We start from the raw sequence: 24659 nt of genomic DNA on the forward strand, positions 1-24659 counted from the left end.
GCAAGGGACAGCAGGATAATGGCCACAGCTTGTACCCACGAACAGAGGATATGTGTGAGGGTGTTTGCATGTGTGACTGTGTGTGTGTGTGTGTGTGTGTGTGTGTGTGTGTGTGCATGGGTGTGTTTGTGCGTGTGTGTGTGTGTGTGTGTGTGTGTGTGTGTGTGAGGGTGTTTGCATGTGTGACTGTGTGTGTGTGTGTGTGTGTGTGTGTGTGCGTGCGTGGGTGTGTTTGTGCGTGTGTGTGCTTGCGTGCGTGTGGGTGGGTGTGTGGTGGTCGTGTGTGTGTGGTGAAGCCTTTATACTACCACTCTCAGGGCCTATTTCAAACATACATGATGAGGAAAAAATGACAAAGGACCGTCCAAAACCAACAACAACACAATTATTGTTTCCTTTCCAAAAATATATTCAGTGTGTATTGTTTGGCGAAAGTTGGGTGGATTTCATGTTTCAAGATAACCCAGAAAAAGGAGGGAAACCAATGTGTAACAAAACAATACTTATGTTGTAGTATTTGGTCTGTCAGATCTCCCTTCAGAATGTTCTGAGCATTTCCTCTACCTCTGGATCTTCATTGGTAGAGAAGACCAATTAGCACCCTGCCATATCCTCCCTCTCTACATTCTACAAGTCGATTTCAATTACTTCAGCCCGAGCTGACAAAAGGCATCAACACAGGAAAAGGTCCAGCCACATAAACACACACAGACACGCACGCACGCACGCACGCACGCACGCACGCACGCACGCACGCACGCACGCACGCACGCACGCACGCACACACACACACACACACACACACACACACACAGACAAACACATGCATGTGCACACATACACACAAACACATACACACACACACACACACTTGGCATAATTGGTAGGAAAAAAAGACACAAACATGGCCAAAGAGAGAGCAAAATGGAGTCTTTTTCCCCTCTGAATGTTGTCCTTGCGACAGGTTGCTGTTTGGCCTTGCAGGGGTGAAAAGCAGGGCTGCCAGGCTATTGTGAACATGGTGCACTCCACCTTGAGATAAGTGAAGCCCCAGAGCTTTTTTGCCTCCAGCTCAGCTCTCCTTCTCCTACTCTCTCTCTCTCTCTCTCCCCCTCTCCAAAGCCTCTATTTCATGTCTCTTTCTTCCCTCAGCAGGGCAAATAGGGACAGTCTCTCAAGCCGTCACTTTTTTTTTTGGTGCAATTTTCGCTTCTTTCTCTTTTTTTTTGTCGTTCGGTTGCACCCGCTAAATTTTTTTTTATTTTATTGTTTTTTTTTCCTCCCCTGTAATTGCCGTGCAGCCCAGCAGTAGGTACGCATCTATGGAACAATGCGGAGCCTGCTGGTTAGACACTGCAGGGGGCATAAATGGTCAACAGGGGGCAGTATATGGCTGTCTTTTGCCTGAAATCCTTGCCCATTTGATTCCTTTGTCTGCTTTATATTAGACTCCTATAACAAGATAGAGCTATTTTATTCTTCATTTCTCCAGGAAGTGGACGTGATTTGTATGTCTAGCTTAACAGAATTTGTGCCCAAGGAGTTAGGGCTCATACCTTGTTGACAAATCCAGTTCAGGCCAAAAGGTTGCCATGATTATTTATAAAGGGGCTGAATCGTCTCCTTGTATTCATTGCACATTCAGTGGGGGCAGAATTGGGCAGAATTGTTCGAATAAAAGCGTAAAAACATAACTAAAAACATCTCAGGATAGCAGAGCAGCAGAGCAACTCCCCCACAGAACTGCAAACAGCCGTGTTTGTTTGTTTGTTTGTTTGCCTGTTGACACATGTCGTGTTTTCGACAAATAAAAAAAAAAACGGGGAGATTTGACAAGACCCTCTGTGCTGATTCAACACTTTAATAATTCTGCGCTGATATTACATTAACTTTTTTCTTTTTCCTGCAGAGCACATTCTTGTTTCATGTAAATTGAGATGACAGTGGGTAAGACACATGGATTTGTTGTGTATTTTCTTTTGACATTTTTTTTATAGTAGGGTATCTGTTTGTCTTATGGAATCGTCTTACTCATTTACTGAGAATACCGTCTGATCTCTTGACAGCCTCAACACCATCACCAAAATAAGAAACTCCCTCAAATCATCTCAGACCTTAGTAATTGAAAATGCCAGCTTCAAAAGTCATTCCAACTGCAGGATGTTAAAAGGCTTGTTGGCATTAAGGAAACCTTGCGTCAGCCTGAATGAAATTAGGTGCATTTGTGTGCGTATGTGCATGAGTGTGAGTGAGTGTGTGAGTGTGTGTGTTGTGTGTGTGTGTGTGTGTGTGTGTGTGTGTGTGTGTGTGTGTTCCCCTCCACCCATCAAATATTTGTTTCTTTATATCACAGCATTCTCCATGTTTTGTTTGTCAGGCAGCCCACAAAGGGACTATCCCCTCCTGGACATCCCATGCCTTCATTCTGTAATGGTCTCCAAAGCAGCCTTCATAGCCCATCATGACAGTATGACACATTTTACCTTTTTACCTTTGCATAACACACACACACACACACACACACACACACAGACACAGACACGCGCATACACGTATATACACACACACACGCATACACATATACAGACACACACACACACACACACACACACACACACACACTTTTTCGTCTCCCTTCTGCATCTGAGTATGTGTGTATATTCTACACATTTTTTTATAGCCAGCCCAACAGTGTGAGCAAGTCAGCATATGCAACCATTTGCAGGATGGCAGGTTCCCCTCTCCTCCCCCTCTTGCTGGTGTATTAACGGTGTTCCCAGGAGGAAGAGGGTGAGGGGGGGTTGTCTTGGCCGTAACCCCCCTCCCCCCCCACCCCCACCCCAACCCCCACCTCTCCGCCACCCTCTCTTCCAACCCCCCATGGCCCACCCCCCACTGCCCCCACCCTTGGGAAGTCAGGGATGTGAACCCACAAAGCATGCGCGACGTCAGATCTCCCTCAATTAATCCACCATTAGGTGCATGGGATCCACGTCTCAGTGCGTTTGGGGTGGGGTGGTGTGAGGGTGGGGGGGGGGGGGGTGTGGTCCCTCTCTCCCTCCCTCTCTCTCTCTCTCTCTCTCTCTCTCTCTATCAATCGCTACGAGGAGCACACACAGCATCAGTCTGTTGCCTGGCTGAGGGATTTTTATGCTACGATTTCTCTCTCTCTCTCTCTCTCTCTCTCTTCTCTCGCTCGCTCACTCACTCACTCAGCCCCTGCTCTTTTTCTCTCCCTCCCCTTTCTCTACCTCCGTCTCCCTCTCTCTCCTCTCTCTATCTCTCTCTGTCACACACACACGGAGCGCACTCACACTCACGCTCGCTCTCTCTCCGACGCTTCCTCTCCTCCTGCTCTCTCCTCTCTCTCTCTCTGTCATTCGCTCTCCTGCATCTCTCTCTCTCGCTCACACCCTCTCTCTCTTTCTTTCTCTCTCCTTTGCTCTCTCCCTCTCTCTCTCTCGCGCCTTCTCGGCTCTCTCTTGCTGCTCACACATCGCTGAGAGTTCATTCACCGTGTCAAGCAAGCAACAACTGGCTCCGGGAGCGACAGCGCTGGAGGTAGAGGGAAAGAGAGAGAGAGAGAGAGAGCGAGAGAAAGAGAAAGAGAGAGAGAAAGCGTCGGGAGGGTTTTCTTCCTTTTGTTGAGCATCTCCAGTGAGAGCGAGAGCGAGAAGAGACAGAGAGAGAGTGAGAGAGGAGGATGCTGCTGCTGCTGCTGATGGAGCTGGTGCTGATGCTGGGACTCCAGCCGTGCGGTTGAGCCTCCGGTCTTGCTCCTCCACTCTCTCCACCTCTCCATCCTCCACCTCCCTCCTCCTCCTCCTCCTCCTCCTCCTCCTCCTCCTGCACCGTCTCCCTGCGCCTCCCCTGGTTGCTGCCAGCTGCTAGGAAACCTGGGCAGGCAGCCTCCACCCTCCAGCCTCCACCCTCCACCCTCCACCGGCTCCGCGGCTCCACGGCAACGATGACAACGCTCGGCGGACTGGCACACTAACCCACAGATGCGCTGCCTGCGGAAAAAAAGAGAGAGAGAGAGAGAGAGAGAGAGAGCGGAGCGGAGCGGAGAACTGCGCGGAGGGACGAGTGAGAAGCGCCGTGCAGACGAAGACAGCAGAGAGAGAGAGAGAGAGAGAGAGAGAGAGAGAGAGAGAGTGAGGAGGGAGAGGGGGAAAGAGAAAGAGAGAGAGAGTGAGAGAGAGAGCGAGGGGAGAGAAGAGAGGGAAGCATATCACAGTCAGGCATCAGACGACACCCAGGGCTTTGAGCGCGGCGGGAAGCAGCCCATGGAAGCAGCAGCAGAGGGTAAGGCAGCCTGGCTCGTGGAGCACGTGTGGATCTCACTGGTGTCTTTTTTTATGATCCTCTCCTTTGCTGTGGCTTTTCATTTCTTTTGTTTTGAGTTAATAAGCAAGGTGTGCATATTTTTGTGTGTTATATCAATTAATTAATCATTTCTGCTCAGTTAAAAAAAAATTTTTTTAGTTTATGAACACCTCTACTGTTTTAATTTCCTTTTCGTCATTGCTTTCTCTGTGTCGTGTTTTTTTTCCCTCATGTTTAAATGAGAGTGTAAGCAGTTTTAATGGAAGATTTTCAGATTTTCTGCCTTTTTTCCTGATGTGTTTTTTTTTCCCCTTCGGAAGAATTCCTGCCTGAGAGATGTAGTTTCCTGTCCTTGGGATTTATGTAAAGAAGAATGAAGCCACGTGTTAGTTACATGTAGTTTTTATACCGTTCATTTTTCTTTTTGCTTATTATTACTAATATTTTTTTTCTCTCCTGTTGTGGAGCAGTATTGCTCAGTGCTGTGGTGTACAGCAGGGTGGAGGGGAGTGATGGAGAGAATACAGATTCAGAAAGGGAGAGAGAGAGGGAGAGAGAGAGCAGCAGCTACAGTACTGCGCTTTAAAAAAAGAAAGAAAAAAAAAATCAGCAGAGATCTCACCCAGCCCTTTCTGCCTTGCTCCCTGCAATCAGAGAGCTATTTCCCTCTCATAAAGACACATCAGAACACAGAGAAGCTGTGTGTGTGTGCGTGTGTGCGTGTGTGCCTGTGTGTGTGTGTGTGTGTGTGTGTGTGTGTGTGTGTGTGTATGGGAGATATAGAGAGAGAGAGAGAGAGAGAGAGAGAGAGAGAGGGAGGAAATTGACAAGAACTACGGAAAAAAGATCGTTGGAAAAGTGATTGAGTGCACCCAGAGGAACTTACTTGCTTACCACAAACAGAAATAGAGATGCATAGACATAGATATGCAGGGATATAGATATGCATGGATAGGCATTGATTGATTCTGTTAGTTAGCAGGAGGAGAAGGAAGAGGGGGAGGAGGAGAAGGAAGAGGAGGAGGAAGAGAACGAGAAGGACAAGGAGAAATTTTGAGGAACGGATAAAAAACATAAAACCTGATAGAAGGAATCATAGAGAGCAAGAGAGGGAGATGGGCGGAAAACTGGAGAGGGATGGAGAGAGGGATGGAGCGAGAGGTGCAGAGATGTCTTGGCGGTACTGTTTGGAGAGTCACAGTGTGCTGCTTTTTTTTTCTCTCTTTTTTTTTCCTCCACGGGAGAGACAGAGAGCCCCTGGGGCTGCTTTGCTGGTGTGTGTATGTGTGTGTGTGTGTGTGTGTGTGTGTAGAGAGTGAGAGACGGTGGTGAGGGGTTGGTGTGTGTGTGTTGGGGGGGGGGGGGGGGGGGTGTTGCATGTCCATGCGTTAGGGGCTGCTGCCGCTGTATGTGGGGGGTACGTCCCGTCGTTTAACAGCTGGGGGTCTCCAGGGAAACGAGGGCTGGAGGGAGCGAGCGAGTGAGTGAGCGGGCGAGCGAGCGAGTGAGTGAGTGGCAGCAGAGGCTGAGCTCCACAAGGACGCTGGAGAGATGCTTTTGTTGTGTCCAGTGCTTGAGTCCAGCTCGTCTCTGTGTGTGCAGTGATCAACACCCTTTATCTCCCTCTCTTCCTCCCTCCCTCCCTTCCTCTCTCTCTCTCTCTCCCTCTGGCTCTCTCTCCCTCTGGCTCTCCTGTACTTGCTCTCCAGCCATCTCTCTCTCTCTCTCTCTCTCTCTCTCTCTCTCTCTCTCTCTGTGCCTCCCTCCTTCCTTCTTTCGGTGTCGTTCTTGTGGTGCTGTTGTCCCTCTCTGAGAGATAGGGGGATAATGGTGTGTCTGGGTAAGCTGCTGCTGTCTTTTGTATTTTGTTAATCAACAGCTGGGTGCTTCAGCATGTGCTCCGGGTTCACCGAGAGCATTTTGTTTGCGTTTCGCTCATTACTCTGTAATTGTGGTCGATGGCGAGCCGTGGTGGTTTTTTTTTTTTGTGAGACTTGTGTTCTTCAAAATGGTATAAATTGGATTTTTTTTTTTGTCGCTCTCTCTCTGTCTCTCTTTCCTCTCTCTCACCTAGTGATTTGTGCTTGTGTGCATTCTAGATGCATTGTGTGTCTGTGTAAGGGAGCCTGGAGTATGTGTGTGTGTGTGTGTGTGTGTGTGTGTGTGTCTGTCTGTCTGTCTGTCTTTAGTCATTCTAAAGAATTTGTATTTGATTTTAAAATGGGATAATTGGTGCAAAGCTATTGTAAAATGTACAGACGATACAGGGCTTGTGGTTATCTGCAGTGTGCAGTTTGGTGTTTGAATACACACATTTGTTTGTATAGTTGCTTTAAAACAATTTAGATGCAAAGGTTAGGGAAAATATAATATTGACATAAGGTGTCATCTTTGCTTAAAAAAAAAAGAAAAAAAATCCCCAATTTGTTTTAATGAAAACAAATCATATGAGCAACACTGAAGCTATTGATCAGGTGTATAAATCAATGAAGTGATTTTAAACAGGATCTCTTGAGGTACAACGTCTGTTTTTATTTCAGGGAGTGTATTGATTGGAGGGTAAGCTAAGCTAAAATTGAAATTGTTAGTAATTTATTATGTCCAGATTTGGGGAAAAAAGACTGCCTTTTCAGTTGGGAAAATATGATTTTCGCATCATTAATATTTCAGCCATCCTGAATCATGATTTTTTCATATCTTCTCTTTTTTTCTTGTGTGTGTTTTACATCTGTAAATGCCAGATGACAGATATCCATTGGGTGTTTTACCAAATCTGTCTGCTGTCATTTTGATAAGTATTGTCAAAGCACCCCTTTCATTTCCAATGAAAGCAGTAATGACGGAAAAGGTTTCTTTTTTCTCCTGGTCTGGCACGCATCATTAAAGCTCCTTCTATACATACAAAATCCCATGTACCAATGGAAGGAGTGGGGGAGTATCTATCTCTCTCTCTCTCTCTCTCTCACCCCTCCCTTAACCCTTACCCCCTTCATTCTCTCTCTCTCTCCCCCATATCCCTCTCTCTCTCCCTCCCTCTCTCTCTCTCTCTCTCTCTCTCTCTCTCTCTCTGTCTCTCTCTCGCTGCATGTAATGGGTTGAGTGGTTGTAATGCTTTGGCAGGCTTGACAGGCCCTGTGTTGGCTGTGACCCTTAACCTGCTTGCTCCCGCGTTTTTCCACAGGAGCTCATTACTCCGGGATAACACCTGCCGGGATTGGGAGCGCCGCGCCAGGGAAGGGAATCCCATTACGGATGGAAGCTGCTTGCCGGAGCCTCGGCGCTGGATGTAGCAGGCCCTCACAGTCACCGTGGCTCAGGTAGGTGTCTGCTTACCAGGGCTCGTAACCGTTTCTTACTGTAGGTGGGAGGAGGGCTCAGACCATTACTTTTCCTTTTTCCCTTTCTGCTGCTGTAGCATTTATACAATGAGAATGGAGAATGACACTGAGCTAGTGTGTATGTGACATGGTGTAAACGTAGTGGGTTCCAGTGCATCTCTTGTGAAAGGAATAGGTGAATAGGAATTGGAATAGTGTTTTTGCTTATTTGTTTATTTTTTTGGTTTTGTTTGCTTCTTTCTTTCTGCCCTACCAAGCTGGGATTGAAAAATGCACCTTTGATTTCTGTTTGCAGAAAAGCCATTGATGGGGCCTTGCCTTGCAACACTGTAAAGCATCTTCAATCAATTGATTTGAAAAGCCCCCCCTCGCTATTGCCAGGCGGTTGAGGAACGATTGTTGGTTACGGTCGCGTACACGTTTGCTTCTCCCCTTCCCCGCGACACAAAACCCCCCATAAAAAAAACGAAAACAACGAAAACAAAAAAAAAATGGCAAAACATAAAAACACGAAAAAAAAAGCGTCAAAGACTCTCTTCGGTGACGGGTATTCTTGGGTGGATAATACGGATCACGTTGTTATTGCTTAAGAATACGCGTAGTCGAGGAGAGTCATGTCTACGGAGACTGCACAAGGGACTAGAGTGAGCTGAAGCCTCAAAGATGCCGTCTGCCTATGTGAGCTTTTTTATGCTGTGGGCAGCCAGGCGCACTGAGTCGGTCAGACTGACACCCTCTTCCTCGTGTTTTGTTTTTATATCTATTAATTTATTTAATGACTTACCTCTCCAGTTATCTTATTTTTGTTATCTACCAGGCCACCACACAGAGCCTTATGTGTCATGCTTGTATGTAAACCCTGTGTTGTGAGTAGCTGTAGTTGAATGGCTGTGGGTAGCAGTAGCGCAGCTAGCTAGCATTAGCATTAGCATGTTTAGCACATGGGATTAGTAATTAGGATATAGTAGCTTAGCATTTTTGTAATTCTATGCCTTTCCTGTTGCTTTGATTTGCTTTCTACTGTAAATGTTGTCTTCTTTTTAGAGTTAGAGCCTAGTCATATTTTGTCTAAAGGATCTGTATTTGTATTTATATTGATTTTGATAAGTGTAGTGTTTTTTTTATATATATTGTTTTCTAAGCCAGTACATTTGTACCTGTGAATTCACGCATGTGCTTTATATCACTGAGCGAACTGTGCCTTGTTGACTGTGTAATGGCAGAGGATGGACAGCGTTTGACAGTGTCAGGGTGGCCTTGCTTGGGGGGGGGGGGGGGGGGGGGGGGGGGTTGGTAAGGTGTGAGAGGTGAGATGAGGTGTGGGGGGGTCAGAGTGAGGGAGGGGGGGGGGGGGGGGGTTGCACAGGGCCACAGGCTGGTGGATGCAAACGTAATGTAGTCTCCGGTGTTTATCATCCGGCACGGCGAGATGAGCTCGCCGACTCCTTTTCATCCTCCTTGCCACACTCCTCCTCTTTTCATGCAAATGGACGTGGAAAATGGCATTTATCACGCGGGGGTTTCCGCAAACGAGGCCCGCCCCATCCACCAAGCCACCGCCAGGGCCAAGAAAACAAAATGTCCACCTCGCCCGGCGACAGCTCAATTTATGCGCTGAGAGAAAGAGTGCTTTTGAAAGAGCACTCACACACTCACACACACACACACATACACATACACATTCTCGCTCTCTCAGACGCTCACACTCACACTCACACTCTCTCACACACACACACAGACACACACACGCACACATGCTCACACCGGATAAACAATTACCACCAGCTAAAATTGACTATAACCGGGTTTTCCATGTATCCGCATGCACGTTATGAATATGTATCACATGCCATGTGTGATGGCGTATTCTAAACTCTAACACCCATGGAAATCCAATTGCCCACCTAATAGGATCTACTTGACTTATGAAAGCATATCTTCAGACATGTCAGATCTTATACATATACATGAGCAAGAGGGCTTCTCTCTCCTTTTTCCCATTTTGCTTTTTGTCCTAGGAAATGATTTTCCTCACGTTTATTTATTTTCCTCTCAGTGATGTGACATTAAGACAGACCTTTTTTCCCCCCATTTTATCATCATTATTATTACGATTATTATTATTTAGTTTTTTTTTTTTTTTCAAGACATGAATGAGAAAAATGTCCATGCATTAATGAGGAGACTGGAAGAAAAGAGGTTAGAGGGGAGAGTGTGAACAAGAGAGAAAAAAGAAAGAGCGAGAGAGAGAGAGAGAGAGAGAGAGAGAGAGGGAGAGGGAGAAAGAGGAAAGGGTGCTAAATCTCCAGACAATCTAATTTACTCTTAATCATCTTTAAACGTATTCAAACGAGCTGCCTCCATTTCAGAGCGATTCTGCGCTCCCCCGTTTGATGGGCCTGTAATTATGGAGCGCTTGTGTGCTGTGCTGGGCTTCTCTGAAAAGGAGCTGGAGGGGACAAAAGGGAGGGGGGTAGGGGGGGTAAGGGGGGGTAAGGGGGGTTGGGGGGTGGACAGAGGTGCTGGCCCTACCACTAGGGGACTCATACAATTGGACAGAATGGCCCCCACAATATGTCTCTTTGGCAGCATCCCAGTTATTAGCATAACTGTTATTTATTTACCTCATGTTAACAAAAAGAGAGAGAGAGAGAGAGAGAAAAAATGGAGGCTATTATTTTTAAAAGAATGTATTTAAATGTATCTCTAGATCTATATTTATTCTGCTGCCTTTTGCCTTACTGACATCAGTACCTCATGTAATGCATTCGCCAAAAATGTAGAGTGGATTGTAAATGCATCCGATTGCATAAAGGCTTAAACACGCCTATGCAAAATAGAAAAAAGAGACATTTTGCATCAATCATTACTTGAAGGAGAAAAAAACAAAGATGAACATATCCAGGGCAGTACTGGATAGTAGGATAGTGCAGAAGACCCGCAAATGCCCTTAAAATACCCTGTATCAACATGATTTGAAGATTATTTTGATAAATTGCATTGTTTGTTGTTTTTAATTCTAATTAGATGGTGATTCACAATGATGTTTACAACATGTATTTTCACAAATATTTTTGATTGACATTTCTTTGATGTTCCTTTGAAATGTTGAAATTACATTTATTATTATGACAATCATTATCTTATGATTAATTTCAAGATTTTTTTTCAAACCAAATCCAGTGAAAAGCTTGCTGATTATGTCTTCTTTCATAACTTAAAATATTTTAGAGGGTTTTGATTCATGTTCTATTTTGTCAATTTTGCTTGATGTTAATTAATTTTGTTTGAAAAATAAAGTCCCATCTTTTTGAAATGCTAACGTTTTTGCACATTTCTACCTCGTATAACTACCTCATATTCTGATATGAAAATATACATGTAGGCATTCTCTTTCCTACTAGTACACTGATTCTACCAAAATGGAATTAATTCCAATTCACAATAGAGTAACATAACCTAAAATTAACTGTAAATGATATGATCGTATTTAAATGCATCCAATACATTCACGTGTTTCTATTTTATTACTTGAATGATGATTTAAGGGTTTGATGCACTCTGACAGTTTATCCTTTTCCTTTCCTGCAGGTAGATTTTTACAATAGGATAGAATTACCAGGGCCTTATCACAGTGCTCCACTGCTTCATATTACAAGCTACTTATGTTCTCAGCTGATAGACAGAAAACTAAGGTCCCCTTCCCATGTTGTAATCCATTTATAACCTAGCTCAAGTACCACCAGAAGGTCTTTATTCTTGCCCCCCAACCCCCACCCCCCCTTGTAATTATGACCTCAGAAGCCATGGACCTCACAGATGCACGTGTGTGTGTGTGTGTGTGTGTGTGTGTGTGTGTGTGTGGACAGAGAGAGAGAGAGAGACAGAGACAGAGAGAGAGAGAGAGAGAACTCACAATTATCATACCAGTCAGCCTTGTACAAGATTTTTTAGAAAAATATTCTCAAATTAGACTTACCATTGTGCGGAAATTGATAAGAAAGGCTTTTGAACGACATTATGAATTTCCTTACAGCATCTGAATTTAAACTGTGCTTTACAATGACACACTGACTTACAAATTATGATCAATGCATGTCACAACAACAACAAAGTCTAGAAACAGACACACAAAAATAGGACTTAATCTTAAATCTTTCGTATCTTGACTAGAAAGAGACAAACCCTCCCTCGTCGTCTGATGTAGGCTACTGATGGTCGGAACGTCTGCACCACATCAGATAGTCTGTAGTAGTCTCAGGTGTAAGTTATACCCGTGCCCCTTGTTATTTATTCAAAACACTATTAAGGAAACGAGCCGGAGTGAGAGGGGACACGTCGGATCAATAAGAGGAAATAGGAGAACAATATGGCCGCACCTGATGGGCCTCCACTGGCCATTTACTCTGGTCAGTGTTGTTGGCTGCGGTGAAGCACTCTACCGACTGCCATGCAGCGCTTGGGCTGCTGAGTGCAGATTTGCTCTCGTTACTTTGCGATTTACCACCTGCGTCCCCGCTATTTTAATTTTACCCTTTAACAGAATTAACCTTTGAGCCTGTTATCGGTTGATTTTCACGGCGGTGGACTAGCGTTTCTACCACGCTGCTAGTACTACGTTGCTGTGAAATATGTGTGGTAATTGAGCGCTTGCTTACTCATACTGCATGTGTTTATGTTTACCCAAAATGCTTTGCTTTGTTTGTTACATTTTCAATCTGCAAACACAGCCCTGCAATCAATAGTCTACTGAGGGTGGTTGCTTGAAACGTTCAGGAAAAGCACTATCTTTAGCTTTACCCTTTAACGTCTAACATTACCTTTGACTATAGTGTTCTTTTGGCTTCGTATTTGTCCACGGAGATCCATCCTGGCCTGTTCTGTTGTACTTTTCTCACACACTCGGACCCATTTGCTTTTACTGCAGTGGGTGAGGATGTCAATATTTATGAGACGAGTGGCTAAAATGCATTCGAACTTGCACGTTTACGGCGATCCTCGGCTCTTTCCCTCTTCTGTGCCCCTCTGTAAGCTGGACTGTAATGATTCCCCCAGCTCCCCCTCGACTTCCTCCTGGAACATTAGGTGGTTTCCACAAACAAGATCTACAGCATTAATCAATTGGAAATGTGCTGCATTAGCGTAGTGCATTTCCGCTAGCTGGAGCCTCTCGCTACCAAGACAAAGACTGTAGCAGACATTAGAGTCATATCCTAGGGCTTATTGACTCTTACAAAGGCCTGGGATCATTATTGTCCCGATTCTGAGGGCAGATATACACAAAGTACCATTAGATTAATTACTCGCATGCTACTTATTTCCCACATGTTGTGGCAGGGTCTGGTTTATGTATATGGCTGATAGCTAGAGCTATCTCCATTATTTTCATTTACAAATTTTCACAATTATTTCAGGCATCACCAGAGGCTGCCCGAGTCATCTTACTTACTGGTATCTGTAATAATGGTACTATCTGCGGGGTCCTCGGTTCGTTTAAATACCGGCCTATGAAATGTATCCACATCAGTAGCTCTCAGATAGCAGCTAAGCAATCTATTTAAAAAGCAATTTATTTTCAGAGTATTGGAGATTGGTGAGATTGAATGGGGGAGTCAGATCCACTACTTTCAAATTCTCTGTGGACAGTACTCATCCTGTTTGAGTGCAATTGCTCTCTCTCTCTCTCTCTCTCTCTCTTCCTCTCTCTCTCTTTCTCACTCTCACTCATGCCTGTTCACATTCGCTCTTTCTCTCCCTCTTTCTCACTCATACCCGTTCACATTCACTCTCTCCCCCTCTCTCTCTCCCTCTCTCCCTCCCTCTCTTTCTCACTCATGCCTGTTCACATTCTCTCTCTCTTTCCACTTCTTTATCTTGTGCCACTTCACAAACTCTTCAGACTAATATTCCTCCGAGAGTATTTGAAACACACATGCACACACACACACACACACACACACAAACATACACATACATAGACACACACACACACACACACACACACACACACACACACACACACACACACACACACACACACACAGAAACGCATACAAAATTACTCCATCTCCTAGTATAAGCACCAGCAAACAGTTTTTGTAAAGTGAAACCCAATAAATGGCACTGGATGACTCTATCAGAGCCCTGTTGTCTATTGCCTTTCACGTGAGCGCTACCAAAACGGTGTCATTTTTGACATCCCAGCCGGCTTTGCCTTGCAGTCGGGGCTGACGTGTGCTGGCCGCGAGACGATGTCAGTGAGGACACCCCCCCCCCCCCGGCTCGTGTTAGTCATCACAGAGAACAATACCGGCGTCTGCGTCGGCGTGGCAACAAAGGACGGGGCGCTGGAACGATCCGGGCCGGGCCGTGGTCGAGCTGGAGTGGGTGTTAATTGACGGTTTCGCCAAACACTTCATTCATCTGTTGCCCTGTTCACACACACACACACACACACACACACACACACACACACTTGCGTGTCTGCTCAACGAGCCCGCGTCACTTTTGCTCGTGTGGGACAGTGCTGCTCACGAGGGGCCAGGGTTACAGAGTTCACCTCCATGCCCATCCTTACCTCCCTCTCTCTCTCTCTCTTTCTCTCTCTTTTAAAAGAAACCCTCCACTCCTCCCCTTTCTCCTCAACCCTTGTGCGTCTGTGCCTCTTCACGTTTTTGTTCTCTCTCTCTCTCCGTCTTTATCACGCTCTTCTTGTCTGTGACCCCTTTTTTTGTCCCAGGCTCACCTGATGCCCTCCCCAAGCGCTAAGCTAATTTCCCATCCAACAGGGAGCGCGTGGAGGAGACCTCCAAATCATGCAAGACAAAGCAAGAGAATCAAAGAGAGAGAGGGTGAAAGGGAGAAAAGAAAGACAGGCAGCCAACACAGAGTGCAAGAGAGAGAGAGAGAGAGAGAGAAGAAAGACAAAGGTGCAGGTGATGATTAATCTGATCTCCTAAATGCCTCGGTTGCCCCCCGGGGCAGACCCCTGACTGTGAAGCTTTCAGATCTGCACCTTCCAGGAAGGGAGAGGTAGAGTGAGGAAGAGAGAGCGAGCGAGAGAGACAGAGAGGGGAAGAATAACACATTTACCATAGCAGAAAACACAAGGAGTTTTTGTCATTTCCAAAGGAAGCATTATTATTAGAAATGAAGTGTTCGGATTTGTAAATGTTTGTATTTTATTGTCTCCTCATAGATTTGGTTGTCTTGGAAGTCTTGTAGCATTGCTGAATAACCGGATAAAATAGCTGGATTTAAAGAAGGGGGTTACCATATGTGTGTGACAGAGATAAATCGGCTATCTTGATGATCGAGATCTCACATTAAGCCCCGGAGTTTTAGGATTTACTTGCAATAGACTAGAGTAATGGATAGGTCATCACAATAGAGGGTTCTCCTTGTGTGTTCTATGATTTGCGTTGAGGGCACAGGGTTCAGTTCTGCTGGACGAAACTAGAACGCTAGTTTACCCAAGTGCTTTTTAAAAATGTTCCCTTTGGTATTTAACACTCGCTTTTGACCAAACGATTTATTGGTTTATGGATTACAACCTTCTACCTTTAACACTGTCTTAAAATAGAAGAAAACATGAGCAAATATCTAAGTCATGTCTTTTTCTATACTGGAGTCTCTGGCATAGTAGGCCACGGTGCTAAAAGTACACAAATTCCATACTTGATGGAGTCCAAACATCGACTTTAAATAAGCAGTTTAAAGCCGACATGCCCATATGAGTCCTTTAATTGAGTCAATGCATATAATGGCATACTCTTACACTTCCAATTGTCACAGCTCATGCAAAGTACAGCACTCTACCCTTTGAAATGTTCCTAGAATTGCTTTTAAAAAAAGCTTAAAATGTTTTTGCCATGTTGTAAGTCGCTTTGGTTAAAAAGCGTCAGCAAAAATGTAATGTAGTGTAATGTAATGTACAGACATTTGAAAACCAGAGCCAAGAAAACACCAAGTGTGTGTTCTTTATATGTCACACACTTCCTCCTGCTAAGTCATGTTGATGACATGCAGCCCCTGCCCATGTCCACTGGAGCCCCCAGTTGCTCGGACACATGTCTCTCCATAGGCGTCCAGTGCCAGAGCCCCTGCATTTCCTGCAGCTCACAGCACCGCATTGTCCCACTTTAAAAAGCGTCCCGAATGAATCTGTTTCGTCCCTAACAATGGCATTACAGTGCAGTTTGGAGAAGAGCCACACTCCCCCAAATCTGAGATGTCACACGAACTGTGAAGGATAAACACCTCTCTGAAGACACAATGCACGCTAGCTTGGACAGAGGAGGGGAGGGAGAAAAAAAAAAAAACTCCCCAGTAATGCTTGCAATGGTGCCATTCATATGCAAAGCAGGGGCAGCTAGACACTTGGCCCTGGAGCAGTAATCTATTGAGTCCCCAGACACTCCCTGAGATTGCCTTAGATTCTGATTGAATGTGTGAATAGTGCTACCATCTGCAAATACCAGGAGAGGAAACATATACCGCAAAAAAGGCATGAATATTGTTCATATTGGATGGTGTGTATGGGGTTCCAGTAAGGGAGTAGAATAGTATGAGAGAGAGAGAGAGAGAAAGAAGGAGAGAGAGAGAGAGAGAGAGAAGGAGAGAGAAAGAGAGATAGATGTAAAAGATGTAACGAGATAGAGAGAAGGAGGATTTACATCAATACATGACTGTCGTACACACATGAGCAACACACTGCTGGGTTCAGTCGAATAACTAGGATGATAAGACAACAGTTGTACTGTAGGCTTGCCTGAGCTAGGAGTCTAAAACCATAATGAAATTTTAATTGAAATCTGGCTCAGATCGCAATATTAATACATCAGCTTCACCTCCATAATTTGTTGCGCAGAGACAGGAAGTGCTCTGGATCAATCTGGGGTGTCTCACAGGAATTTCCTTTTTTTTAAAAAATATATTTCGTTTTTCATGTTCTTCCTTTGGTTCATTCTCCTTCTCTCCCGCTAAGCCCAGCCTCATTAGAATCATCACGGCGGCCAAATGTCCTCGGTCTGACCCAGCCGGCCATTAAAACCCATAACTTCACCTTTTTTTAGAGCACACACATTCATAATCCTCCACTCACTTTATCACCAAATGGGTTTTTCCTCCGTTTCCCCCCCTGTGTGACAAGTACCTGGACAAAATAGATAAAAGAAATGACATTCATTTTGATGTCTCAAGCAGAGTGGGGTGGAGGGGGGAGGTAGCTTTTAATTCGAGCCGTCCCTGCTCTTCAAATGGCTGCGCTTTAACGTTCATATACCTGCAGCCAGACCTCTCACAGGCGTTTTCATATCCGGGGGGCGCTATGTGTTTATTTATTTCATCCGTTTTGTCTACGCCATTTATTTCATTTATTTGATCCCGTTTACCTCACTAAACACACACACACACACACGCAAACACACACACGCAAACACACGTGTACACACACACACACACACACTCACACACACACACACACACACACACACACACACACACACACACACACACAGACACACACACTCTCACTCTCTCTCTCTCTCACACACACACACACACACAGAGACAGACAGACAGAAAGACAGACACACACACACAGACACACACACATTAGTAATCTCTGTCATGGTGAATTGTTACGTAATTTGTATGTTTTTTCATGGCAAACTCCATCTCTGTCTCTGTCTCTTTGGCCTCCCCACAATGGATGTGTGATGTGACTCATGTGTGGAGTGGCTGTTGTGATCCTCCGGCTGCCCTCCTACTCGTCCACCCATCCTCCCGTAGCGTTGCGTTGTTCAGCCTCCCTCTCCATCCCAGCCTCCCTCTCAACCTCCGCTTAACTCCGCACCCCTGTGGATGAACGCGCTACGCCGGCCCCTACAAGTGGAGTGACGCCGGCGGTGAGATGAGGGGCCTGGTGTAGAGTATCTCTAGCCCTCCAACACACACACACACACTCTCTCTCTCTCTGTCCCTCTCTTTTTGCTCTTGGTCCACCACCACCACAGCTTGGTGGGAGCTGAGAGAGAGAGAGAGAGAGAGAGGAGGGGGGGTGGGGTTTACATCACACTGGAGGGACTGACGTAGCAGCGCCATGTTCTGTTGTGGGCTGATGATGCTGCTGCCTACTGCGTGAGTCTCGGCGCGCATGTGTGTGTGTGTGTGTGTGTGTGTGTGTGTGTGAGTCACCAGCAGCCACGGGTCTGCTGTGCTGCCGGCGACGCAGGACTTCCTCCAGGAGGCTTTAACGAGCGGGACTTTTTTTACGGAGCGCTGGCGGAGGATGCTCACGCTCTCCTGCTCGGAGACGCTTCATACGCCTGTGTGTGTGTGTGTGTGTGTGTGTGTGTGTGTGTGTATGTGTGTGTGTGTTAGGGTGCCTAAATGACTACACAGTCATAGTGTGCCTTGTGCAGCACATCACGTGTTCTATGTATGTCCCCGTGTGTGAGAATGAACGTGACTGTGTGATAGTGAGAGATTGTTGGCTGTGTGTGTGTGTGTGTATTTGTGCAACCTCATGTGTGTGTTGTGTGTGTCTGTGAGTGTGTGTGACGGTGGAGGCGATGGCTATGAAGTGGATTGGTGCAGGGACACATTCTCAGCTCTCAGCTCCACCTACATATTATGGACACACAAAATCACCCTTGTTACACACGAGTCCTGTACCAGCACCCCCGCCCCCCACCCCCCCCCCCACACACACACACACACACATCCCATTCCTTGTTCCTCAGTTTCCTGCCCTGAGTCTCCTTCACCCCTTCGCCTGACATGGCCTCAGTCCTCCACGACTCTCCTTTGAGCCAAAATGGAGTGCGAGGAAGATTACAGGGACGAGATTAAACCCGAGTCATTTTCCTCTTGTCACTGCGAGCGCTCTAACAAAGCCACAGCGCTTTGCAAGTGCTGACCCTGCCGGATCCCAATTATTTGATGCTTTGGAGGGGGGAAAAAAGGTAAAAAAAAAAAAAAGAGTGCGCTGTGAGCTACGCCACAGACTTGGATTAATTAAAGGAGCCTTCACAAGACAGCACGAAAAGAGGGGTGCCAAATCTAAAGTGCCAACATTAAAGTTACGACTCTTTTGTTTCTCTCTTTCTTTCTTTCTTTCTTTCTTTTTCTCCCCTCCACCCTTTTGCTATCATTTACTTGTTTCGTGTAAAAAAAAAAACAAAACAAAAAAAAGACGAGGGGAGTAAAAAAAAAGGAAATCGCAATTATTCCTGAGCACTTTGTCGTAATGAGACCGTGACAGAGCAACACTCGACTCGCTCGCGCAGGTTAAACACAGACAGATGGAGAGTGTCGCCGGCGTCTCGACGACCAGAATTAATTAGCGGCCGTGGCAGCTGACACATCAGTTTCACGCCGACCTGCAATTAAGAATAACACTTAATTTCGGAGTGTTTGCACGGGATGCCCGTCTTCCCGGAGCAAACAGCGCGAGTCGGCACGCCGAGCGCCTGATTTATAATGAACGCTATTTTGCCCGGTCCCTGCGGAACGCCGGGATTGGAGTGGAATTGGGCGGAACTGGAGACGAAGAGGTGAACGCGAGCGCTGAGTGGAGGGTCTGGCAAGCGTTGCCGAGGAGGGATAAGGGGTTGCAGCAGACGCTTTCTCTTCTTGTCCTTTTTTTCTCTCTCTTTCTCTCTCTCTCTCTCTGTCTCTTTCTTTGGCCTTCCTTCCTGCAGTGTTTGGGGCGAGACATGCCAGGTTCAAGAGAGGTCACCCTGGGAGGACCAGAAGGAGGCTTCTGCGCTTCGGCTTTTGTCTCTCGGCCCGGGATGCGGAGGAATCAGCTCGTGAATAGACAGCCCGGGCAAATGTTTAACCACACTGAAATACATGCTGTTTGGGCCTCGGGATGTTTCCCAAGGTGTTGGATGTTGCAGGTTATTACTGTGGTGTTTCATCATGGTACCAGGACACTGCCTAGCCTCTCTCTCTCGCTCGCTCTCTCTCTATGTACATGGTAGAGTGCGGTGTACAGTAAAAATGCATGTGTGATGGTAGGGGCTTGTATCCATAAGTGTTCGAGTGTGTGTGTGTGTGTGTGTGCTTTTATGCGTAAGTGTGTGTGTGTATATGTGTTTATACGCGTAAGTGTGTGTATGTGTGTGAGTGTGTGTGTGTGTTTATGTGTGTGAGTGTGTGTGTGTGTATGTGTGTGTGTGTGTGTGTGTGTGTGTGTGTTTTACTAGAATGCTGGATGTTTGCGCAGGCTGTCTGGGACCAAAACATCCCTCACAACGGACAGGCTTTATTTGGGGAAGCCTGATTTATGTATGTGTACTGTACTTCCTGTTCATTTATTGATATTTTCTGGTTTTGTTTGTTTATTTGCCCCCCTCCCCCCCTCCACCACGTCACAACAAGCCAGTGTTTGTGTTTCACAAGTTCCTGAGTAACACAGGCTTATTTGCCATTCTGTTTTGTCATGCTGAACGGCTTCCAGCGCTTGTTCAGCTGTCTTCGTGATAATCTCCGTTTGCGTGGGCCTAATGATAACCTAATAACAGCGATATTGATTTCTGTGAATCTGTCACAATTGCCCAAATAATGTCAGCCCCGGATAAAAGATTCATATTTCAGCACAATCGACTTACTGACCTGCGACGGATAGTCTATCCTGGAAATCCTGATTGCGACCGTGAAGACCCGCGTGTAGGTCCCAATGTTGCGACATGAATAAAATATTAGCGCGACGTACATGCCTGCCTTTATACGCCGTCGCTAATCCCTCAGCAAACAGCCTGAAGTTAATCAGGGAAATATGAATTTTCTGGTGGCTGGCTGTTGAATTGCACCCCCACCCCTGTGCCACCCCCTCGCCAGTCCTTAGTTACTGTGTGGCTTGTTAATTGGATGCCTTCTTTATTTCCAACCCCCCACCACCACCCCCAGACGCATGCACACACACCCCACCCCGAGCTCCCAGCGGGGTTCCTGTAATGATATTTCAGTCTATAAATAAAACATTTAAATACACAATTAAATTTCGACTGACCTTATTGGTGTGGGTTTCAGCCACGAGGCAAAAGGGGAAAAAAAATGGTGTTCATTATTTAACCATTTATATGCAGCGCACTCGCTCCAACCAGGCCACTCCAGTGCGCTGCAAAAATGCTATTTTATATTGATTATACGCCGTTGTTTTAGGTTTTTGAATAATTAATGACTTTCCCCACACATCATGTACACTGTGTACAGAATAGCATACACTACTAGAGTCCCCAGGCTACAAGGCAGAATATTGATGCAATATGTTATTACAAAACATTTGGTTTTGTCTGTTGCTCACTATAAAAGTCTCTCTTCTTACATCTTGTATTCTCCCTTGTATTCCATGTTCAATAATTGATACTTAAGTGTCAGGACAGGACAGTTAACACCTAATGGGGACAAAAAAAAAATCAACATGCTAACGTTAATCGCATTTGAAATTAGCCTTCAGATTACAAACTGATGTCTTCACATGAACGCATGTTGTGATTCAGGTTCAGGCTTTGGTTTGTCCCTGAAAGACTGGTGGAGGAGTCCAAACGGCTGTGTTGTGGACAGCTGCCTCGCCTCCTTACTGTGGAGGCCGGGTATCACATGAAACAAGATTCTTGGCCAGGCAACTAGCAGGCAAGAACCAGGGCCATCCAAAAGAAATGGGAGCCTCTTATTTTTTCTAATGAGATATAATCCCATTGTTTGATGTAATTATCCTCCCTGGAAGGGTTCTCAGCACCGCTCATCCCAGCCCTGCTGATGAAACCACAGGGAAAGAAGAGGCTGCCTGACACAAGGAGGGTGTGTGTGTGTGTGTGTGTGTGTGTGTGTGTGTGTGTGTGTCTGAACCAGTGTGGGACATCTCACTACTGAGCTCTGGGAGATGAGACCACTGAGATCACAATACAAAATGTGCAGTTGTTTGTGTATCTTTGTGTGTGTGTGTGTGTGTGTGTGTGTCTTTTCTACGTTTGTTACTATTTTCCTCTATAATAATGCCTGTATCATTTTTGGAGATGAGGGACATTTCTGTGGTAAGGATACAGGATACTCCTTGAGGTTGTGGTTTGAGTAAGAAAAAACCTTCCCAAGACCATTAAGGACTAACTGCTGATGGCCGATCTATCTCACACCTTTTCCTCGGTCCATGATCTCTGTTCTAATCTCCCCTCTTGACACCCCCAGCAGCCTCTCTCCAGGATGCCTCTTCCTCTCCAGCTCACGGCGGTGGGTGGGTGGGGGTAGGGGGGTGGGGGCGTCCCCACCGTACAGCTGATGAGGGGGCTCTAGGAGTGGGCCCATCGAACCCACATAAGCCCCCCCCCCCCCCCCCCCACCAACACAGTTCCATCCGCGGCCTTGTCCACAGTAAGAGCACTAACCCTCCCAATCAAAGCCATTGACCCAGCCCAAGAGTGACATGGAGGGGATGGAGGGGGGGGGGGTATTGATCTGGAGGACTGAGTGTGCATGTGTGAGTGTGTGTGTGTGTGTGTGTGTGTGTGTGTGTGTGTGTGTGTTTGTATGTATGTGTGTGGTTGTGTGTGTTTGTGTGTGCATGTACATATGTGTATGTGCATGAGCGTGAGTGTGTGTGTATGAGTATGTGCGTGTTTGCGCGTATTTGTGTGTGTGTGTTTGTGTGCATGTGTGTGTGTGTGTGTGTGTGCACGTGTGCATGCTTGTAGGGATGGTGTACATGAGACACACACAGCCAGGAGGAGCACACTTCTGGAGCTGCACAAATCAAGGTAATTGTGATTGACTGGCAGCGGGGGTCGATGACTGATTACTCCGCAGAAACACCACATCTGCTGGGCGCCAGCTGAGGACAGATCGCTTTGATAACACTTAATTGTGTAAGGGGTCGCTGGACCAATTAGATTACAGCTCAATTACCCCAGAAAATAGGATTGATAAGGTAAGGACAAAATAATAATTGATTCGTGAAAAAAAAAGAGGAGTAACGAAGAGGAAGAGGAAAAAGATTGAGGTGGAGTGTGAAAAAGATTTACAACATTAGCGAACGATCGCTACAGGATGTAAATATCCTGTGCATTTGCTGCATTTTAATTGGCTCCAGGCATGAAATATTCATGCGCAGCACATTAAATGTTGGCTAAGGTGGTAATCTATCGAGGGGAAGTGCTGTCTTGTCTTTGAATTCAAAACGATATTCTGGACGAAATGTTCTGCTCGGAGGTAAGAAAATCTTCCTCGAGGTTTCTGTTCAAGTGAATAAAAATGCAGAAATACATGTATAAACATAAATTTGGACTGAAGGCACCATTCCCCCCCCCCCCCCCCCCCCCCCCCCACACACACACACACCTCATCGCGTTCTGCAGCCAGTGGTCGTTCTGACAGCTTTCATTGTTTTTAATTAATTACAATAATCACAATAAAACCACTTTGCACCTGCCCACTCTTTAGCGAATAAATGCGGGGAGTGGGCGTCTCCGCTCGGGGCCGTGTTTGTGTATTTCCACAAACTCCAGAGCCCATTATAAACTTGCCGTCTGACATGCAAAACAACAGCAATAAATAACATCCCTGTCTTTTTAAAAATGTATATATGTATATACTGCGATGCTCTCTCCAAGGTTGCCGTTAGGCATTTGGAGCACACGCCGAACTGACTCCCGCGGAAGTAAGGCAGCGATGGGGAGGGGGGAGAAGAGCGGGGAAGTTAACATAAAAAATTGTGGTGCATTTATCAGCAGGTGATCTGTGATGTGGCACCTCTGGCGCAATGCTGCTCTGTTCTCTTTTTATCTGTCTCTTTTTCTCTTTTTTAGACACAGGAGAGGAGAGGACTGGAGCAGGAGGAGGAGGAGAAGAGAAAATGATGACGGGAGAGAGAGAAAGAGAGAGAGAGAATGAGAGAGCGAGAGAGAGAGAGCGAGAGAGAGGAAAACACCCCGGGTGAGAACACTACCCAGGTGGAGGCGTGTGTGTGCGTGTGTGTGTGTGTGTGTGTGTGAGTGGAGGGTGGAATACGTGGCGAGCGTCCATGTGCTGAGGTGTCCCAGCGGGGCAGGAGAACACTCAGGCCTCACCTGCTGAGCGTGCGCTGGGAAGACCGCCGGCCAGAGACCGCCGAGATCTGATGACGACCAGGGGTATCAGTGAGCCTCATGACAAGAGAAACCGCTGGGGGGGGTGGGGGGGGGGGGGGGGGGGGTTGAGAGAGAGAAAAGTGAGAGAAAAGAGAGAGAAAAGAGGGAAAATAGAGGGAGGGGGAGAGGGGCTACTAGTTACTGGCTGGTGTTGGAGGGCAGAGACAGGGTAGGGGGCTGATGGAGAGCTGGAGAGGAGATGGAGGAGGAAGTTTGATGGCGGTTCCCTGCGGAGATGAACCCTCTCAAAAGCGGACAGAGGCAAGATGACACTTCATCGCCCTCCTTCTCCTCCACCATCACCACCACCACCACCAGCAGCACCACCACCACCACCACTCCTCTCACCCCCCGCTCTCCCATTCATTTGATGGGATTCCAAGAAGGCTATGGATCCTGTCATACAATCAAACGGCGTGAGGGGAAACAGGCGCTTCTCTGGGCTCCTCTTTCCCAGCTCAACACCCCAACAGCAAATAGCATCAATTATTGATGGGGGAAAACGCCCAGCCTTATTAGCTCAACCCTCAGCACACTGTGCCTCAGACATCCCAAAGACAGCCTCGATGAAATGACTCCCCACTCTCTCCCTCTCCCTCTTTCTCTCTCTCTCTCTCTCTCTCTAGACTGACCAATGATTTCCCCCTGCATTTTCTTGTTCTAGAATGTTCGCCCTAAACAAAATGGCCTCCGGCTGCCCGCGGCCAATCGCAGTAGAGGCACTGTAAAAAGGATTCCACGGCATCCAAGAGAGCAGTTTGTATCCTTTGTACATCAGTCAGCGGTGTTTATAGAGAAGCCTTGCATGCCACATCAGATATGGGAGTACACATTCCTTTCATAGTCATTACTCTCTGCTTCAAAG

General features: G+C 46.4%; 1 long non-coding RNA gene across 1 annotated transcript; it reads left to right on the plus strand.

Moving 5' to 3' along the window:
• The first annotated feature begins 4025 nt into the window (after window positions 1-4025).
• Window positions 4026-8188, plus strand: LOC134066106 (uncharacterized). The gene is made up of 3 exons (XR_009936374.1): window positions 4026-4305; window positions 7508-7643; window positions 7960-8188. It is a non-coding gene; the product is annotated as an uncharacterized LOC134066106 (long non-coding RNA).
• The last annotated feature ends 16471 nt before the right edge of the window (window positions 8189-24659 follow it).

Source organism: Sardina pilchardus, chromosome 19, assembly GCF_963854185.1.
Source record: "Sardina pilchardus chromosome 19, fSarPil1.1, whole genome shotgun sequence".
Classification (NCBI taxonomy): Eukaryota; Metazoa; Chordata; class Actinopteri; order Clupeiformes; family Clupeidae; genus Sardina; species Sardina pilchardus.